The sequence below is a fragment of the Neopsephotus bourkii genome, unplaced genomic scaffold (assembly GCF_033783945.1).
Source record: "Neopsephotus bourkii isolate Nb327-2 ecotype Australia unplaced genomic scaffold, CSIRO-AGI_Nbou_v1 NB_168, whole genome shotgun sequence".
Lineage (NCBI taxonomy): Eukaryota > Metazoa > Chordata > Aves > Psittaciformes > Psittacidae > Neopsephotus > Neopsephotus bourkii.
Window position 1 is genome coordinate 10,309,061 of NW_026900684.1, and position 21,097 is coordinate 10,330,157.

General features: G+C 38.5%; 1 protein-coding gene across 1 annotated transcript in view; it reads right to left on the reverse strand.

Moving 5' to 3' along the window:
* Positions 1 to 21,097, reverse strand: part of GALNTL6 (polypeptide N-acetylgalactosaminyltransferase like 6) — a 485,664-nt gene that overhangs the window by 218,074 nt on the left and 246,493 nt on the right. The window lies entirely within an intron of this gene.

The following is a 21,097-nucleotide window of genomic DNA, read 5'->3' on the forward strand; positions in this document are numbered from 1 at the left end:
TTGGGGTTTTTTTTTAGGCATTTAGATCCTGCTCCACATTTAAGAAACTGGAAAAGGCTGATGCAGTGATTTTATTTATGTCTGTATGTTTTGTATTTGTTTTGTATTTGTGATAAGGTAGAAACTCAGTGTGTGAAGCTGAAGTTTATTCTGCCTGGTGGCCGTGCTACAATCCATGATTTTACTGTCTAGTTGGGTGCCTTCCAAGTCTGGGGTAGGAAGGAACAAGATGGAGAGAGCACAGATTATTTATTAGAATAGATACGTACAAAATAGTTTCAGGTAGAACAGCATGGTCTATAGGTGTCTATGAACATGTCATCAAGAGTACAAAAGTATTAGGAAAAATCATTTAGCTGTACCAATGCTTTGAAAGAATTTCTTTGGTGTAGATCTATCAGAGCTGGAAAACAGTCTTTTCTTCTGTAAGAAATTAGCCTTCCCAGCTGTAATCAGGTTTTTGATTTAGACCACACATGAAAAGAAAACTGGTTGAACCGAGAAGGGTTGGCAACTATCACCTAAAAATTTCAGGGGAGGAACGGGCACACTGGAAAGATGTTTCATTATACAATTTTGTTACTGCGAATAAATAAAATCTTTCTCGATTCATTAAAGATATAATCACAGTATTAAGCAATTGTACCTATTGATCTTTCACACTGATGCTAATAATATGCTTGTTACAAATCAAATTTACATACAGAGGCAGTCAGCTGCAGCTGTTGTTGACAGCTGGAGAATTTTATGGTACAAATAACTACGTGAATTAGTTTTATTTTATTTCTCATTTTAAAATCAGTCATTTTTGGAAATGCTCTGAGACTTCTGATACAGATAGTCATTACGAAGGGAAAAAAATCACTGAATTGTATAGCTCAGCTCTTTCTTTAAGTTCCAGCAGAACTGCACAAAATTCTGCAATAGGCACACACTGGGCTGCCTCCTTCATAGTCTACCCAGATTAACAGGCACAGGGAGGAATTATTTGTAGGAAGATGCTTGCAGCTTGAGCACTGTGGCCAAGTGCTCAGCTGTTAAGGACTGTGTTAAGCCAGCAGGGAACCTTCAATTTCACACATGAGAGGACAAAAGGACGATCCTGGTGCCAAACCTAGACCTCAAATTAAGAGTCTGGTGCATCTCTAATTCCATTTGACATGAAACACTCTCTTGGAAGGGTTAGGGTGAATTAGCGTATTTAACTGAGTTTTCTTTACTAAAATTTTATGCATAACAAACTGAAGGGACAGACAGCACAAAAAGACATTTAGACATTTTTTTTCTTTATTCCCCAAGGACTGGGAAATAATTGTCAGAATTAAGCAGTTGGGAAATTTGATTCAAATGGACCAGCTAGTTGTTAACAGATAAGCACAGATTCAAAACCAAGGACACAGGTGGCAATATGTCAAAACAAAGGTGCATCAAATGTTTAGTTCAGAACCTGCCCCCCCCTGCTATCCAACTGATTAAAGATGATTTGGTAACTACCGTGCTCTGCTAATGCACAAAGGTAATGCTGTAAAACCCTACGGTGAATGACCAGTTGACTAGCAAGTAGCGAAATAAGGCACAGCATATCTGTGGAGTTTTTCATCAAATCACTCTGGTAAAGAACCTCCCAGATGTGAAGAAAAAAGCACAATGTATACCATATTCAATACCACGAATATTAAATATGGTTTACATGAACAAGTCCCCAGTGCTTGAGAGCACCTCACCTATTAACACCTAGTCAAGCAGTCTGGAAGCTCTTCTCTCTTTCAGACTTGTATTTAAAAAAGTAGCAATGTAAGACAGCTAAAATCAAGTTTTCAAGTAACACCTTCAAAGCTTGCCTTTGCATAATAGTCAATTATGATGCACATGAGAACATGTATTCTATATTTTCAGACATTAGGTGGATTTTACATCAGAAGGATTAATCTGCATGGTAGAAAAACACATTTGAGAGAGCAAATCTTGATATTTTCACTCTTGGGCTATTAGTCCAGCAAATATACAATCAGACCACTTGTTTGCATTGCAAAATCTGTCAAAGGAGAAAATTGGAATAACTCAAGATTAGGGTTTAACTTTAAACTTGTTCCCTGCAGGAATTCCTTCCTGCCAAACTTCCAAGCAATCCAAGGCCAGCAGCTTTCTTTGGATGAAGAAGCAAAAGGTTGTTACATAGATCTCCTACTTAAGGCATTGAGGGAGGCAACTTAGCAGCTTCTGGTTGCAATTTTTTACCAACAGTGAAGCAGAAATAATAGCTGAGGCTTCCCAGACACCAGACTTCTTCTGAAAGTCATTATATGGGTGATTGGCATGGCAAAGATTTGCTTCAAGTAATGAACTATTATACCCTGCTCTCCCTGGAATGTTCTTTCATTCCCTTTCCCCAAAACTTGTCACAACCCAGCAACTTCTGTCACTTTCTGTTCTGAGCTATGCACCATCCAGAAGACTCTGGAGGGAAGAAGAAATTTGACATTTTAACTCTACATGTGCCATGCTGTTTTTACTAGTCTTTAGCCCAGACCTAGAGAGGGCAACACTAACAGAGGTAAAGCCTTTTTCTATCGTAGCAGCCCAATAAACCCCAACCTGACTCAGAGCTGCAGTAGTTATCAGAGACAGACTTGAGTGTACCACCACCTGACAAGAAGGATAATTTCTTCTTCTGCTTTCTGGCCATTCGCTTGATGTGTATGGACTCTCAAAGAAGCTCCTGCAGTAGATCAGAAAGACAATGCTAGTGGCAAAGCAAATGACCAGGAGATAAAGCTATTGCCTCCAACCTCCCAGGAAATACTTAGATGATGTGCAGTTATATATTTTTTTCTAAACCTTATTTCTATTTCTTTCCAAACCTTATTTCTATTTATTTCCAAATCTGTGACAAGAAAAGCTCCTTGAAGAATGACTAAAGCTCAGCACTAGGGACATTACAAGCTATAATAGCAACATAAGTGACACGAGTCATCTTAAATGCAGGTTGTGTTTAAATAAAGTCCCTATCCAAGGCTAATGATGAAACCACTTTTCAAAGTTACAGTAAAATTTCTTCCTGAGATCATAAAGCCTAGTCTAAGAAATAATTAGACAGGTGTAATGTTTGCCTTCTAATGCAGAGCTTCTAGATTTGATTGCTTTCTCCAATATCTTTTAACACTCATGGAAATTGGTTATTCAAGCTTCTCCTACAGAACATCATCAAAGTCCATGGAGCTCAGCATGAATAGCATCCTTTCTTTTTTTTAATTTTGGAATTCTTGGGGATATCTAGAGTACTGCCAGCTGCTGGAGTACAGGAACCGTTTCACACTGTTGTATATAAACAGTTATGCACTACAAAGGAAAGAAGTGGCAATCACAAAAATAAAGTTGTTTCAATTTTAAGGGTCCATTAATACGCATGTAATAAACATGAGGACTTGTTTAAAGAACATTTGCAGATACAGCAAAGCATTAAGACTGTTTTTCAAGGTCAGTGAGCAGCCTGCTGCTATTGCTTATTCTACAGCTGAAAAATCAGAATATATACATCAGTAGGGGGAGAATTTGCTAGACCTGAAAAGAGCAGCAAAATTCCTTCTTCAAACCAGAATGGAGGCATGTGAATTAGAATTCAGAAGGAACACCGTGCTGACAAACTGTTTCCTGATAAAACTACCAGGTCTTGAAAATAAGCTCTTTTGTTTAATTTCAGAGCTTAAAAGAGACAGTCTCTAGCATCATGACATGACACTTTCACTTTTTAGCAGTGACCCTAACAAAAACTACTGGGGGAGATCTGCATTGCCTGAAAAGAAGTGCAGCTGTGGGCAGATCTGGCTGACCAAGGCAGGACGTTAGGTGTTTTCCCCCTCCTTCCCAAATCTGTGTTACATACAATGGTCTCACTCTAGGTCTGCTACTGCAGTTATTCCCTGGTTATTCCACCTTTTCTGCAACAACAGGAACTCTGAAGAGTCCCCAGAACATACTTTTGCCTGACATGTTTTTACCCACTGGAAAATTATCACTGAAAGATAGCCACCACTTGCCAAGTATATATGGTCAAAAGTCAAGGAGGCTATGAGATTTTGTGCTGACTACTGAAAGATTATTTTTGAAAATTGGCCATTATAGATCGAAAGTTAATCTAAATCAAGACAAGATTATTTCATCATGAAATGAGTCGCGCAGCACAAGGAGATTAATAAAAAAAATCTTGCTCATCTGGATCTGCTGTTTTCCCAATATGATATATTCCTTATTTATAGTAGGAAATAAGAAATTCATAAGTAAATTAGATTTTTCCCTTCACCCAATAGAGAAACTCCTTCACACTTCTATTTTCATGCTCCATAAGTGCATACTTATGATAGGCAATAAGCAAGTTTTTTCAATTCATTGCTGATTTTAACATGTCATAGAATCATTAAATGAAATTGTTCATGAGGGGCTGAATTTTAAGTATTATAGCTGTAAATATAAGACAATAACTCCTGCTACATAATCCATTACAAATCTGCTAGGCAATCAAAATCCAATTAGATTTAATCCGACAATGTTCAATAAACATATCAAAATAATGTTTATAACGAATAGTTAGAAATCACTATCCTTCGTCTACCAATGAAGATACTTATCCAAGGCAGAGTTATCAAAATGAAGATTTCATTGTCCAAATTAGACAATTATTTTGACTAATTCAAGTACTCAGTTTGTCTTCAGTTTGAAAATCTGGAAACCCTTTCATCACTTTTCATTTAGCATCAGTAAAATGTCTGATTTGGATGCTTTATAAATGACAGCTGTTCACTAGTTACTGGTATAATTACAGCTTATATAATTGTTAAATTTCAACAACATTATTTTAAGAAAGATTAAACCTGTGATGTTAGTCCCAAAGCATTCAATACAACTGCAAACAAAGGACTTATGTTGTAAAATCTATGTGTGTTCCATGTTTTCAAATAATGTTTAAAAGTGTGGAAAAAAGGCTCTCTAAATGTCTGTAAACGCTATATGAATTGTTGGTATCGACCAGACCCAGTGAAGAAACCTGAAAGCCTTCAATAAGAAGAGCATCTGTAGGTCTATCAAAAGCAGACTCGTAGACAAAACCAGCTTGTCAGTCCCACAGCCTGCATATCCCTAAACATTGAAGATTTTACCACAGAGTCTTATTTCTGAGTGTAGTCCACAATTAAGTGGCATAACACGAATAACAACTTTTCACATGTGAAAGAATGCTTAAAAATATTTCAAACCTCAATTTCTAATTTTTCAGAGACAGTCTTGGTCCTTAAATTTATTTTCACTCACAATCAATTGAAAGCACAGATAATAGAATTTAAACACAGGTAATTAGTTACACAGAGTATCTGATAATTTGCTACTCTAATTACATATATAAAATTAGAATCAACCTTTAAGAAGTGAATATTATTAATAGAGTAACTGGCAGTCTATTCTGAGACAGTAATGATTTATGGTACGTCAAACTTGGGATGTGAGAAATATGATCAATTTTTATACTTCTGATCTGTAACTTTATTTTCAGTAACAACTTCGTCTCACCAAACTGTGGAATAGTCATATCACATAGCCTGTAATATGACAAGGGTACATCATTTGCTGTTTCTATTTTGTATTTCCCTTCTTCCATTTACATATAGCAGATGGTAGCTGTTAACACATCAGCACTCATAACTAAATCAGACTCAATATCACATCTCACCAAAATTTAAAAAATAATTTATTTGTGGAGTGATGCATTTCAGAGTCAGATGGTTGCACAGAAGTTCACGTCAAATTTAGTGAATTGTTCTGATAAAAAAAAGTTGGGATTTTCATTTAAAATGCTTTAAATGCAAGTTATCTTGATTTTTAATTATTATTTTAAGATTCAATAGAAGTATTTTTCTTCCAGCAAACTGAAATGTTTTACGTAAAGAAGCATGTTTTATGGAATGTTTTACTCATGTTTTCAAGAAAAATAGAGGCATTTTCAGCTGGTTTTCCAACTCCCTGATTTAGTGAAGAATCAGTTACAAAATGGAACTTTCCATTCAGCTTTACTCATCATAAGAACATTTTCAATAAACTTCAAGTTGTAAGATCTGAATGATAGCAAATTTGATAGAAAATAATTGTCTACCAACAGCCACCCAGAAATTATTCTTCTACAGTACCAGTAGGATTAGCTAGAAGTAAATCACCTCTGAGTTCAGGTCTACATTAAACCAGACCACTGCACATACGTACATTTATATATATTATATGCATGAATGAAAAACAGTAATATCTGCAACAGATATTTTTTTTTTTTTACTGAAACACACTTTTTTAGCAACCAAAAATAATTCAAAAGTCTCTTTAAATCTCTTTGCTATGTCAGAACAAGTCTGAAAAATTTATTACCATAATGTGAAGAAGTGAATGGTAGGAAAGCAGTTTACCTTCTGTTTTTTGATAAAGCGGCTACTTTACTGACTCTAAATCCAGTGTTTCTCCACTAACTGAGGCTATCAGATCCCAAATAATAAATGTTTAAGTAAGGCACCATGCAACGTCTGCCTGAAGCAGTTATCAAAATTTTCAGCAGGATCCTGTTAAGCCTCATGGCACCAAGTGGGTGTTACAAGATAAAAGCCTTCCTCACTGAAATCTAATAGGCTTGATTCTGATGTTGAATCTCGTTTAAAATGATCAAAAGAGCACTTAAAATCATATCTACTTCTTATCTGCCTTATACTCCAAGAAAATATTTCCGGAACTTTTAAAAGGCTATAAAATGATGAAATGTTTCCTTTCACCATAGCTTTCAGAAGAACATCTCATTCTCCCAGCAAGTACCCAAAGAGAATTAGATTTTTTCTTCAAATTAATCCAGATTTGTATTCCTCAGAAGGGTACTTTCTTTTCCTAACAGCCACAGCAGCTTTCCATAAGGTTCATTGTACTGTTCAAGCCTGAACACACTTTACAAGTACAATCATACTGTAAACCACAGGAAATGTGCAGATGTAGGTTGCTAGAATCTCATGGACAAGAAAAAGCAAAATACAGATGCACAAATACAGCATTTCACAAGGACAACTTACAACATTTTACATATTACTCTTTTGATGGACTTAAAAGAGGGTATGCCATTCTCTGGAATACTATACCTAAACAAACTTAATTTTAATTACTTTTATTTGGTCTATTTACAGGCACTGACTTTGTAACTTGACCTTTATGCTTTAGCAGAGAGTCGGAAATGATCTTCTACTCCACTGAAACTTCAGACAAATGAAATTAATACTATACTACACACTAGGACTGCATTATATTGTGTATATCTATTACAAATTTAATCTGTAAGTTTATTACTGTTTCTTCAACAGGTATAACAAGATCTTTGGGTTTCCATTCAGATCAAAATCAAATACTGAACTTTAAAAAATGTTTTTGGTACAAAGAGCCTTTTGTAAATACTTTCAGCTATGAATCAGTCTACAGAGCAGGGAAGAAGGCAACAACAATTTTGTTTCAAAAGAAGCCATAAAGAGATGTCCAGGGAAAAGAAAAGCAAAAATAGAGCAGATGTACACGATACTTTCCCTAGGGCTCTTTCACACTCCATTTTAATTAAAGGTAGTTTTGGAGCCACATGGCTTGTATGTATTTCTGAATGAATGTTAGTCTTGCCTTGAAACTGTCTACACTGTTAGTATACACAGAATTGCTTGCTAACTTCTACAGCTGCATGAATTATGTTTAATAAAAAACTGCCCTTCCTTTGGTTTTGGTTAGAAACCATCTTCAACCAGATCCAGCTGATATTCTCTACCTATTCTATGGTGTAAATAATGTTTATTAAATAATGGGTGCTAAATATATTCCCATAACATTCATATGAGAATGTGCAAGTACGCTTAATAACCAGCAAGCAAACTTAGTGATATCTATTTAAGCATCAAGATGTGCTTATAAGAATACATTTGAAAAACAGAAGTGCCAAATAATATTTCAGTATATTAAAAACAAACAAACAAAAAAGATGCATAAGAAATCAGGGGAATTCAGCTTAGAATAAGGAATAGTATACCAGTTCATCTAAAGGAGGATCTTGTGCAAACATGTCAGCTTGAAGTGCAACATATATTTTGAAAGCTAAAGTGATTTCAACAGTTAAATATTAAGACCAATCAATGTGATTTAGAACACATTTTTAGCATAAAATTAAGATTCCTTGCTGCTACTGAAAGTGCCTCATGACTTCCTTAAAGCAATGCTGCAGGAAGATAACCCTGAGTCCATCCCCAGCATCCCTATAGCCCTTTTTCAGATACTGGAAGGCTGCTATGAGGTCTCCATGCAGCCTTCTCTTCTCCAGGCTGAACAGCCCCAACTTTCTCAGCCTGCCTTCATACGGGAGGTGTTCTGCCCCCCTGATCATCATCATGGCCCTCCTCTGGACTTGCTCCAACAGCTCCATGTCCTTTTTATGTTGAGGACATCAGAACTGCACACAAGTGAGGTCTTACAAGAGCAGAGTAGAGGGACAGGATCACCTCCTTCGACCTCCTGGTCACTCATTGGCTGCTTTAGATTCACTATACCTGAGTTTTATGTATACATGTAGATGGTAGACTTACAATATCTACCTACGTTTTCCTAAGCTTACTTGTACCCAAGATCTCCTCATCCTATACTTACAAGTTGAATATTTTTGTTAGAAGGTACAGCAACACTTCTGTCCTTGTAAGCTGCCTGCAAAAAAATGATTTTTTCCCAGGTAATTTCTCCAAATACTCAAGACCTTTTAAAACTGCAATTTTGCAACCAAACCTGCTCAGGTTCCCTCTCAGCTTCTGACTTTCATTATATTTAACAGGCACATGTTCTATTCCATCTTCCAATAGCAAAAATACATAATGCTATCAGAACCAGAGCACAGCCCTAAGTATCACAGAATCATAAGACTGATAGAATGGTTTGGGTTGGGAGGGACCATGAAGATCACCTAGTTCCACCCTCCCTCGCCACAGCCAGTGGCACCTTCCACTAGACCAGGTTGCTCAAAGCCCCATCCAGCCTGGCCTTGAACACTGCCAGGGACAGAGAATTCACAACTTCTCTGGGCAACCTGCCCACACACACCTTGGTATTTTGATTAGGAGTCACTGTGCATCACCGTGTGCACAGCTGCACATGCCAGGGTAGTTTCACCTATACTATAAATTACTAGTTTATGTGAATGTGATTTATAAGTTTTTAAACTGAAGAGCGTATCTTGACACTCTCAGCCACAGTGGAAATGACATGTAAGTAGAACTCTACAAAAGCACAGCAATGCAAACTGTAAACCAATAGTAGCAACAGCTTCAGAAATATTTAGACCAGGAATACGTGAGAAAAATAAAATAGCTTAGTCTCATGTAAAGCAAAGTAGCAAACATAAGAAAGGGGTCAACATACCTCTTACAAAAAACATGCACACTCATTCCATTCCTAAACCCATTTGTTAAGTCTAAATATTGCAACACTACTATGCTATTAAGGGTAAGAAACCATAACCCTGCCACTGGACATGCTATGGACATTCTCTTTGTTCAGGAAGACACATATATTGAGTGACGTGTTTTTCCACACACAACCCTAAATTTCCAGAAAAAATATGTGGAATTTTAATGTATTTGACCCACACAAAATTCTGGTAAATTGCTGTTTGCTTCTTGTTGCTGTTTTCCTTCCTTCAGGTGGTCTAATTGTAGCTAAGTGATTCACTGTGGGTTCAAGCATTTATGTTCTTGTTGTTACAAGTGTATTTACACAGGCATGTAATTGAGTTGCTCTTCCAAATTATCCAAATGAAAGCTACAACCATGGAAGTGAAGTGAAAGAGAAGACAAGAACTCTGCAGGCTGGCACTGGTTAACTTTTCACTTTTGGTTTTAAATATGACCTTGTCTTTTTTCCTTTGGTGTTTTGTTTTTTTTTTCTTTTTGGCTCACCTCTCTCTTAGCATATTGTCTTGTCAGAGCAGGAAATACAGATGATCTGCATCTCAATGGAAATTGCATGTCAGGAATACATGTTCAGAAATATTCTAGATCTGTAAGTCTGATGTCGTTTTTATGATTTTAATAATCATAACTCAATTTTATGGACTTGCACATTTGTGAAGAAACTAATTAACTTTTAAATGTAGAGTCTCCTTGGGGGAAGAATGTGTTAGACACTAAAAAAAATATGATTCAGAGCTCCCAAGCGTGATGGAGTGGTGGTGAAATTAATGAAAGTGAAGACAAACAACATTTGTGTTTTAGCAACATTAAGTGAAATTTGGATTTAATTCTGATCATGTATTTAAGAGATTCCCAAAGTCTATTCCTCAATCCTATGAACGACTAGATCTTTTCAGAAAGGGCAAACTTCTTTCCATAAAAGTCAGGGACTGAAGATTCCACTAGACAGAATGTGGACAGAGTCACAAGACAACACACGATCAACACTCTGAAGGAAAAAAACAACACCTAATCAAGTTAAATGTCATTTTCTATCATGTTTCATTCATTACATATCTAGGTGCTAAAAATTTCGTGTAATGACAGCACACATCACTAAACATTTAGTTATACAAATAAAAGGCTACTTCTATAGGCTACTTAGACCATGGGACTCACTTTGAGAAACCTCTTCTGATGGGGGTTGAGATGGGGTTTACCTCTCAAAGAAAGGAAAGAATGTCTTTAGTCACAGGCTTCCCAAACTGGTGAAGAAGGATTTAAATTAAGTTCTGGTGTAGAGGAAGGGGGGACCTTAATCCATTCCAGTCCTGCCTGTTAAATGCTGGTGCCAGTAAGGGATGCCCAGAGCCTGGAAATGGATCACAGGTCAGCAGGAGAACACCTGAAGGGCAGCACAAAGGAATCACAGCCACTCCAGCCAATAAGCTAGGTTCACTGGCGACCCAACTGAAATGCCTCTGCACATAACATGGGGAACAAGCAACAGGAGTTGAAGGTGTGGGCATGCCTGAAGGGCTATGTCCTCACTGGCATTACTGATATGTGGTGGGACACCTCCTGTGACTGGAATGTTGGAATGGAAGGACCTAGGCTCTTCAGGAAAGAGAGGCTGGGGAGATGTGGAGGGGGTGTCACCTTCTACATCAGTGATCAGGTGGAGTGTGCAGAGCTCCACCTGGGGATGCCTGAGTTGCTGACGAAGAGTTTATGGATCAGGATTAAAGGGAGGGCAGGGACAAAGGACATTAGGGTTGGGGGTCTGCTACAGGCCACCTGACCAGGATGATGAGGCCCTCTACAGACAGATGGGTGCAGCATCATGTTCACAAGCCCTGGTGTTCAATGGGGACCTCACCCACCCTAATATCTGTTGAAGGGAGAACACAGTAGGGCACAAGCAATCCAAGAGGTTCCTGGAATGTGTTTATGATAACTTCCTTCTCCAAGTGATACAGAAGCCAATAAGGAGAGGTGTTATGCTGGACCTTGTTCTCACTGACGGGAATGTAAAGCTGGAGGGCATCCTTGGCTGCAGTGACCATGACCCAACCATATGCTGAGGCTACATCAAAAAAAATCACAACCAGCAAGTTACAGGAGGTGATTTTCTCCTCTACTCCACTCTTGTGGAACCCCACTTTGAATACTGTGTTCAGTTCTGGGGCCCCCAACACAAAGGGGCACCGAGCTGTTAGAGTAAGTCCAGGGGAAGGCCATGAAGATGCTCAGACGGCTGAGGCACCTTTCATATGAAGACAGGCTGAGAGAGCTGGCCTTGTTCAGCCTGGGAAAAAGAAAGCTCTGGGAAGACCTTATGGCACCCTTCCAACACCTAAACGGGACCTACAGGAAAGCTGGAGAGGGAGCATTTACAAGGGCATGTTGTGACGGGACAAGGGGGAATGCTTTAAACTGAAATATGATAGATTTAGATTAGACATTAGGAAAAAATCTTTACTGTGAGAGTGGTGAGGCGCTGGCACAGGTTGCCCAGAGCAGCTGCAGCTGCCCCATCACTAGCAATGCTCAAGGCCAGGTTAGATAGGGCTTGAAGCAACCTGGTCTAGTGGAAGGTGTCCCTGGCTGTGGCAGGGGGGCTGGAAATCAATGCTTTTTATGGTCCCTTCCAATTCAAATCATTCTATGATTCTATGAACTTACATATAAAATCAGTATAAACAAACAGAACCAAAATGCTTTTCTACAAAACTCCTCTGAATTTAAAACCTTACATGATGGTCTGAACGCAGGACAATTACTAATAGTAGAGAGTATGACTAACAAAAAATCAGTTAGACTTATAAACCATTTCTTGGGGGTGTGGAGATAAGGAAGATCCATTACAGTAACGTGAAAGATGGAGCTAATAAAATTAAAAAATGTATTATACCACACACTGTACAGAAAAACAAACCACCCAGCCTGGTGATTTATGATTTGATCAGAAAAGAATGGCTATTGAAGATACAAAATATTCTTACCAAAATATACACAGCAGGTCAGGGGCAAAGGCTGTAACTGCCAAGGGATGCCTGAACACAAGCTCAGTGCGGTTTGTGAGGACCGCTCTTCTCGCACATCGAATACTGCTGCAAGAAACAGGCCTCAGCCTACCTGCATTTTAGGCTTCTTCTATGATTCCATGTTTCATCAGTAACGAAGACCTCTATGCTGGTCACTGGCCTTCTCTGAAGCAAATTGCACCAATTCTACTTGCTGTATTTGAGTAACAAATCACCATCATAAATGAGGGCTAATAATATCTTTGCATTTATTACTGATGACAATACCTTAACTCCAACTGCATGTCAATGTAGAGACACTCTATTACAGTTCCTGATATTCCAGAGATGGCACAGATTATGCCCTTGCAGTTTATAACACTAGCAGTACTGATTATTTTGGACCATAATCATGCCCTCACCCGAAAAAAAAAGCTTCTAGGTACAAAAAACCAACTTGGAATCACAGTTCATCAGCATAGCAAAGGCAGAAACTTTCACAAATAATGAATCAGTTCATCCATTTTCATACTGTATATTTTCACTACTCAAAACTGAACTACTTTGGGAGATATATTACAATTTTTCGTTCCAAGATGAATTCACTTTTGTCTTCACTTTCATTCAGATTTATGACTAAGTTGCACAAGCTGGATTTGAATTATTCTGCCATTCCCATCATTTTGTGAGTTAAGTTATTCTCTTTAGGATAATCAAGTTAGAGAAATTAATCCTTCTGGTACTTTAGCCATGTGAAAAATGCACATATGCACTTGGGAGAAGTATGACCATAGGAGAATTATTAATGTTTGATTAACTTTGTGTTATACCATTGATTCTTCTTACACATCTTATATTAATCAAAAATCACAGAATAATAAGGGTTACAAAGGACCTTAAGATCATCTAGTTCCAATCCCCCTGCCATGGGGAGGGACACCTCTCACTAGACCATGTCACTCTAGACTCCATCCAACCAGGCCTTGAACACTGCCAGGGATGGATACAATAGAGGAAAAAAAGTAAAAAGGAAAGAAACTGGAGCTCAAATGTAAGGCTGATGATATAAGAGTTGCACAGAGAAATAATTGGTTCTGTAAAGAATATGAGAATGATTCATGTCAAGAACTTAGGAATCATTGTTACCAATGCACCTGTGACCAGTGTACCACGTATAATAAATGTTGCTATCAAAGTAATGATGGGAAAGAAGAAGAAACAAGGGAATAGACTAGTCCCCTCTTTAATCATTTTGACTGTTAAAATAATAAGGGTGCTTTATGGCTTTACTGTTTGAGTGCTTTAAGGAAGGGGTTGGGTAAAAAAAAACTGGAGACAAGACCCCAGCAACCAAGGAAGAACAATAGAAAGGAGCCATGTTGACGTAAAGGAGAAGACAGGATTGGCTGAGACCCAGGACCACAAAGTATAAAAGACTGAACCCCAAAGACCCCGGTGTGCGTTGTTGGCAGAGTGGAGACTCCCTGGCGCACCCAGCACTGCTTGCTTATTGTCTCTCAATATTAATCAATTGTAATAAAATAATTAAATCACATCATGGCTAAGATGAATTTTTGTAACAAAATTGGTGACCCCCACGTGATCTCTGTGTGGCTGCTTGGGACTGTAACTCTTACGAGGAGGCGCCCCACAATTTGTGGCTCGGGAGTTCTAGTCCCAGGCAGACTTGCAAGATCAACGAACAGAGAGGCAATAACCAAGGAATTTGAGTTCCTTGAAAACTGCAGTATAAATTACCCATAATTTTTGTGCATGAAGATCTGGACAAGAACAGCAGACTGTGAGTATTGTTCAGTTGGGTGGGAAGGCTGGGGTGTGTGTGTGTGTGTGTGTGTGTGTGTGTGTGTGTGTGTAAGACACAACAAGGTTGCATGGTTTTCCTCTAACCGTGGTTTCAGTGAAGAAACCGGTCGGTGAAGAGATGGAGTATATGTTGAGACACGGACCGGGTACTCTGAACCTGTGAAAGCACAGGTCAGGATATCATGATCTGTGAAGCGAGTGTGGACCTCTTCTAAGCGCGTTTCCAATCTCCCACGAGGGACTTGGCCGCTGAAGGAAGGAAGTGATAGTGATTGATTGAGAGGAGACACACCCAGCAGGAAATGGGTCAGAGTAGGAGTCGTAACTCTAACCCAGGAAGGGGCCCACCGAGAGGTCCCAGGAAGGGGCCCACCGAGAGGTCCCAGGGAGGGGCCCATAGAGAGGTCCCAGGAATAAGGCAGGGAGCTAATTACCAGATATACCCCTAGACAGTCCCTTGGGGTTAATACTTGAGTACTGGAGCTTTTGGCCGTCCCAGGAGGAAAAGAGTAAGGAAAAAAAATGGTCAATTACTGTATGGAAGTGTGGACCAAAGAGGAAATTTGGCCTGACCATTTATATTGACCAATATTTGGGTCTTTTGATGGTTGGATTTGTCAGGCTTTAAATCTATATGTAAATGGTAAGGAACCTTTCAATCAAGAGGAGTGTCTATTTTGTGGCTTGTTATAGTGATGATTTTGGTATTGTGATTTTGGTATTGGTGACAGACTTTTATAAACGTTAATTGGTAGTTTTATACAATTTTTGTCTCTGTCTCAAGTGTTGTAACTGTGTGAAGTGTGTCTGTGGGATCCCATGTGTGTGTGTGCATGTGAGACTAATAATGGGAAATCAGCAGAGTGAAGAGATCTTGAAAAAGAGTCCTTTAGGGTGCATTTTGGCACATTGGAAAGAACTGGGAGGGTTTCCTGGGGGCTCGGTAAACAAGAAAATGTTGATAAAATATTGTAACCAATGGTGGCCTTTATATACCTTGGAAGATCAGGAGAAATGGCCTAAAAATGGAACTCTGAATTATAATACAATGCACGTTGGTTTTGAGGTGGCCAAGAAAATGGGATGATATTGAGGAAATGATATTTAAAAGTTTAAAAAAACAAAAACAAAAAGACCCCCAACCAACCAACCCACCCCCCCGAACAGTAATCAGAAAAATAAATACAAAAATGATAATATCATGGGTACCTCCAAGAGATGCATCCTCTATATCTGTTCTGTCAGATATTGATAAGGAGGGGGATATTGGTGTCACTGGCAACAAGCAGCACATTCACATTCAGAGTTAAGAAAGGGTTAAAGCAGAAGTGCTGTTGCAGAGGCAGGCATCTGCAGCCCCTGCAGAGCAGGGTGAGCAGCTCTGAGGGAAAAAAAAATAATAAAAAAAAAAGAAAAAATAAAAAAAAAAACAACAAGGGAGTGGGCTCCTCTTCTGTGGAGCCGGATCGGTGTGCATGTTATGAGGAGTTTGGATCCTGGAAGTGAGACTGCCCTGGGGGGGAATACCATGGGGTGGCTCCGGTGACTGAATTGGAACTAGACTGACAGGGACCTGGGGAATCTTCCCTAGCAGGTCCACTGATTAAACTAAAATGAGGAACTAGAGGAAATAAAGTGAAATTTTAAGTGGATACACGAGCAACTTATTTGACATTAAATCAGAGGAATCCAATGGGATTATCACACCCCTTGGCATCCCCAGTATTCTGGAAGAGTAGAAAGGATGAATCAAACCTAAAACATCAGTTATCAAAATTAATGATTGAAACTAAAATGTCATGGATCAAATGTCTTCCCCTTGCCTTACTAAATATTAGGACTATGCCAAATTTGACTACTGGAATTTCACCTTTTGAAGTGTTAAATGGGATGCCATATACCCAGGGACTACCAGTAGGTCACCCCAAGTTGGAAGATGTCACTATTCAACGTTATATAATTACTTCGAATAAGAATATACAAGAACTTGGGGCCAAGGGAATGCTAGCACAAAGCACCCCCTTGGAATTTTCAATACATAAAATTCAACCAGGGCACAAGGTACTAATAAAAAGCTGGAGAGAAGAAAGTTTATCCCCCCTTTGGGAAGGACCATTTCTTGTTCTTTTAACTACAGAAACGACGATAAGAACTGCTGAAAAGGGGTGGACACACGCGTCACGAGTGAAAAGACCCATAAGAGAATGAAAAGTTATGACTGAACCTGGAGACACCAAGCTAATCCTCAACAGGACTTAAACAAGTAACTGAGGGAATTCATATTGGCTCCTGTAGATATGATATGGGAAAAGCAGGCACAGCTGAAATCATCTCAATAAGTAATAGAATAAGGGCTAATACCAGTCCATGTCCTATCTGTAGACACTGCAATCTGTATATTAGAGCAAAGTGCCCCAATTGTTCAAACTATATTATTACTCGTAGAGGAGACCAAGAACAATTACTGAGAAATCAATTACAGTTCTTTTGCATTTGGTGTGAAACTACAACCCCGTTGGAACAGTTGTTGTGGGTCAAATATTATTGTCGTAATAGCCAACGGGAAATTGACCTGCCAGAGAGGGCGGGACTGGAGGGTATCGGTGTTGCAGCTGGAAGGGTCTGCCGAGGGCTGCAACCCCTGGGGCTGTGACCGGTGAGCACTATGATCCCGACCGGACCTCTTTTGGCGATGGTTCTGCTTGGGCCCATATGGGCAAATGCAGCGGCTGATAAAAGCGATGACTGTAATGAATGCTTTACCACAACTAGACGAGGGAGAGTAACCTCTCAAACACTAGTCTATCACACCATGTATGAATGTAAAGGAACAATAATTGGCAATTTGTGTACACAACCAAACTCAATACAGACCTTGTAAAGAAAGAGAAAATAAAATGGTTTGTTTTAATCCAAAAGGACTCCCCCATCAATATTGAATAGAGATAAGAACAAACTCAGCAGAAGGAAGACTAATGGCAACAAGCCAAATAATAACTAATCTAAGCTGACCTGTATGACCTATATTCAAACTGAGAGAATGTGAAAAATACATTTGCCCCCAACCAAAAGAGAGATCACATTTACGTACAGGTTGTTATGCAGATTGAGATTACGATAGTCAGTCAGAAAGAAGTTATCATTTTTGTGGACATACTGGATGGAGTTATGCCTGTTGGAGTACAACTCCTACCTGGAGATGGCCCCAAGAATGCAAGGGAACCCAATTTAGGGCAGAGATTAAAAAGGGAATAACTTTTCCCAATTGTACAGCCCATTCTTGTAACCCTGTCAATCTAACTATCTGGAATCCAGAGGAATGGAAACAAGAAGAGGTAAAAATTGGACTTTTGATTTATGGACCTGGAGAAGATCCAGGGGTGATTTTACAAATAATAATTAAAGAAAAATCTAGAGAGTCAGTACAACACCACTTATTATTCAATTCCTTCTATCATGAAATGGAAACAGGAATCCAATATGAAATTCCCACAGTTGCTAAAAATCTCTTTGTAAATCTCACCCAAAATATAGCTAAAGCATTGAATGTAACTAACTGCTATGTTTGTGGGGGAACTAAGCAGGGAGGGAGATGGCCCTGGGAGGCAATGGAGAGTAATATAAGCGATCTTGCAATTTGGAAAAATTGAGAAGGGAACAATAGGCAACAACAATGGATTTTACAAATGAATATAGTAGGGAAAAGTTGTTGGCAAAACTTAGAAAAGGGCGGAAAACCGGTAGGTAATTTACTTTGTGAAGGGGGCTATATATGGAACAAAACAAAGAAAAACTGGGAAAAATGGGGAAATCCTATAGAAATGAATCAGCAATTCAGTAACTGGACTAATGGAACTAATATATCAAATGGGTGGCCCACTCCAGATGGACATTATTGGATTTGTGGTAAAATAGCCTTTGCATTTTTACCTCAAAATTGGACAGGATCATGTATATTGGGAACAATCAGACCTATTTTTTTCTTATTACCTATAAGCAGAGGGGAATGCTTAGGAGTCCAGTTATACACAGAGACCAATGAACTAAGGAGAAAACAATATAAAAGAGAACTGCAAATCGGTAATTGGAAGGACAATGAGTGGCCACCTGAACAAATAATCTCATACTATGACCTGACAGCTTGGGCTGAAGATGGGTCCTGGGGATACAGGACTCCTATATATATGCTGAACAGGATTATAAGGTTACAAGCTGTAGTGGAAATAGTGGTAAATAAAACAGGAGATGCATTAGGATTAGTTGCAAAACAGAATACCAAGATAAGAACTGCAATATATCAGAATTGTCTACCTTTAGATTATTTGTTAGCTCAGGAAGGAGGGGTCTGTGGAAAATTTAATCTTAGTAATTGTTGTCTAAAAATACTAGATGATGAAGGAAAAGCCATAAATGAATTAATAAGGGAAATGAAAAAGATAGCCCATGTTCCAGTACAAACCTGGAATGGAATCAATTTTGGAGGACTGTTAATTCCACGTATAATCCTGTGCTTTACCAAACTGATATGCACAGCTGTCCAGAACATGCAATTAACTGTTATACCATTGGAATATGAAAAGACAAATCAAGGAGGAACTCACTCATTGATGATATTAAAAACAAGGGCAACTCCAATATTATCTGTGGCTCAGAAAGCAGTCGTTAGATTAGAAGCCAAAACACGAATCAATAGGTTACATAAAAACAAATGGGGGAATTGTAAAGAATATGGGAATGATTCGTGTCAAGAACCTAGGAATCATTGTTACCAATGCACCTGTGACCAGTGTACCATGTATAATAAATGTTGCTATCAATGTAATGATGCGAAAGGAGAAGAGACAAGGGAATAGACTAGTCCCCTCTTTAATCATTTTGACTGTTAAAATAATAAGGGTGCTTTATGGCTTTGTTTTACTGCTTGAGTGGTTTAAGGAAGGGGTTGGGTAAAAGTTTCTCAACCGGAGACGAGACCCTAGCAACCAAGGAAGAACAATAGAAAGGAGCCACATCGACATAAAGGAGAAGACAAGATTGGCTGAGACCCAGGACCACAAAGTATAAAAGACTGAACCCCAAAGACCCCGGTGTGCGTCGTTGGCAGAGTGGAGACTCCTCGGTGCACCCAGCACTGCTTGCTTATTGTCTCTCAATATTAATCAATTGTAATAAAAAAATCAGATCATGGCTAAGACGAATTTTTATAACAGTTCAATAATTGGTACTCTTCAGAGTAACTTTACCTAAGATCACTTTGGGGTAAAAACATGCTGTAATTTTTACTAAGATTTTAAAGACAGAGTTGGTGCGGAATAATTTCTAATGAATTCTGAAATAACAAAATATGGCTGAGTTAATATATAAGGCTGCTCAAACATACACTATTTTCAGGTTCAAACTTAAACAGGGGAAGTTTAGGCTAGATATAAGGAAGAAATTCTTTACTGTGAGGATGGTGAGGCACTGGAACAGGCTGGCCAAGGAAGCTGCGAATGCTCCTTCCCTGGTTGTGTCCAAGGCCAGGTTGGAGAGAGCCTTGGGCGACATGGTTTAGAGCAGGGGGGCTGGAACTAGATGATCTTAAGGTCCCTTCTAACCCTAAGTATTCTATGATTCTATTTCTTCATGTAAGCAGAATTTCCAGGTACCATCTACAGCATGATTTTTAGCCTATTAAAAAAAGAAAAGTATTTTCAAGATATAAAATTTCTAAGCCTTCCCAAAGGCTTCTATGTGATGCTAACTCAAAGTTTTAAATTTATCCTGTAATTTGAGGCATTAAATTGTGAGGAAACTTACAGCGAACTATACAAGTAATTCCTTGTGAACTGCTAAAAGGCACGCATTTAAAGGAAAAAAAAAGTAATAAAATACAAAGCAGAATGTTTCACTTTATCAGTTAGATATTTTCCAAGTTACAATTTTTCTGATCTTAATTAAGAGTCTAATTAAGCTGGCTGTTATCTGTAATAAAGATGACTAAACTTCACGACAAACAGCAAATCTGTAATATCCCTTTACAGCCAAAGATGACCATTTGTTGGAGGCACACTTCCTCTTTTCATTAACAGTCTTTGAAAAATCTGAAATCTTTGAAAAGTCTGAAATCTGTGGCCTGTTCTTTAATTTACTAAAGCACTCTGAAATTAGATTAATAATAGAGAATTGCTAAAGGACTTGCATATGTTAAGTTTTCTGACAAGTTCTGTTATTCGAGGTCATTCCTACAATAATATTTTCCTTGTGGGCAGGCACAGGTGCCTACTTTCACTGTTAAGAAAAATCCTCCTTTTCTGGCATTAGTGTCAACAAGTATCATGAAGTGTAAAGAGATGCTTGGCAAAACTGTCACAATGCATGACCTTTCTGTAGCTAAGATAGCAATTGCAGTATTGCTCTAGATTCCTATCTAAAACATGTTTATTTGGCACCTATTAGAAATGGGCTACATGCCATCTTTACAGATGGCTGTAAGTGTTCAGTGCTAAACTATTATGTTAGCTTAAGAAATGTGAGAGTTTAGGGCAGGCTTTCTTACACAAGAACATTCACATGTTGTCCTGTATAAGTTATCTGCCATTGTAATTCTGCTGTGAGCTATATTAACCTTCAAAGCGTGAAACTGTATTTTGCAGACAGGTAAAGGAATACTTCTCAGAGTTACCTACAAGGAAAGAACATGACCTCAAATGCCTTGAGTATTATCTGCATACAGCTGACTTGCCTTCCAAGGGTTTAAAAAGTAAATACTACCTTCTTTACAGATGTGAA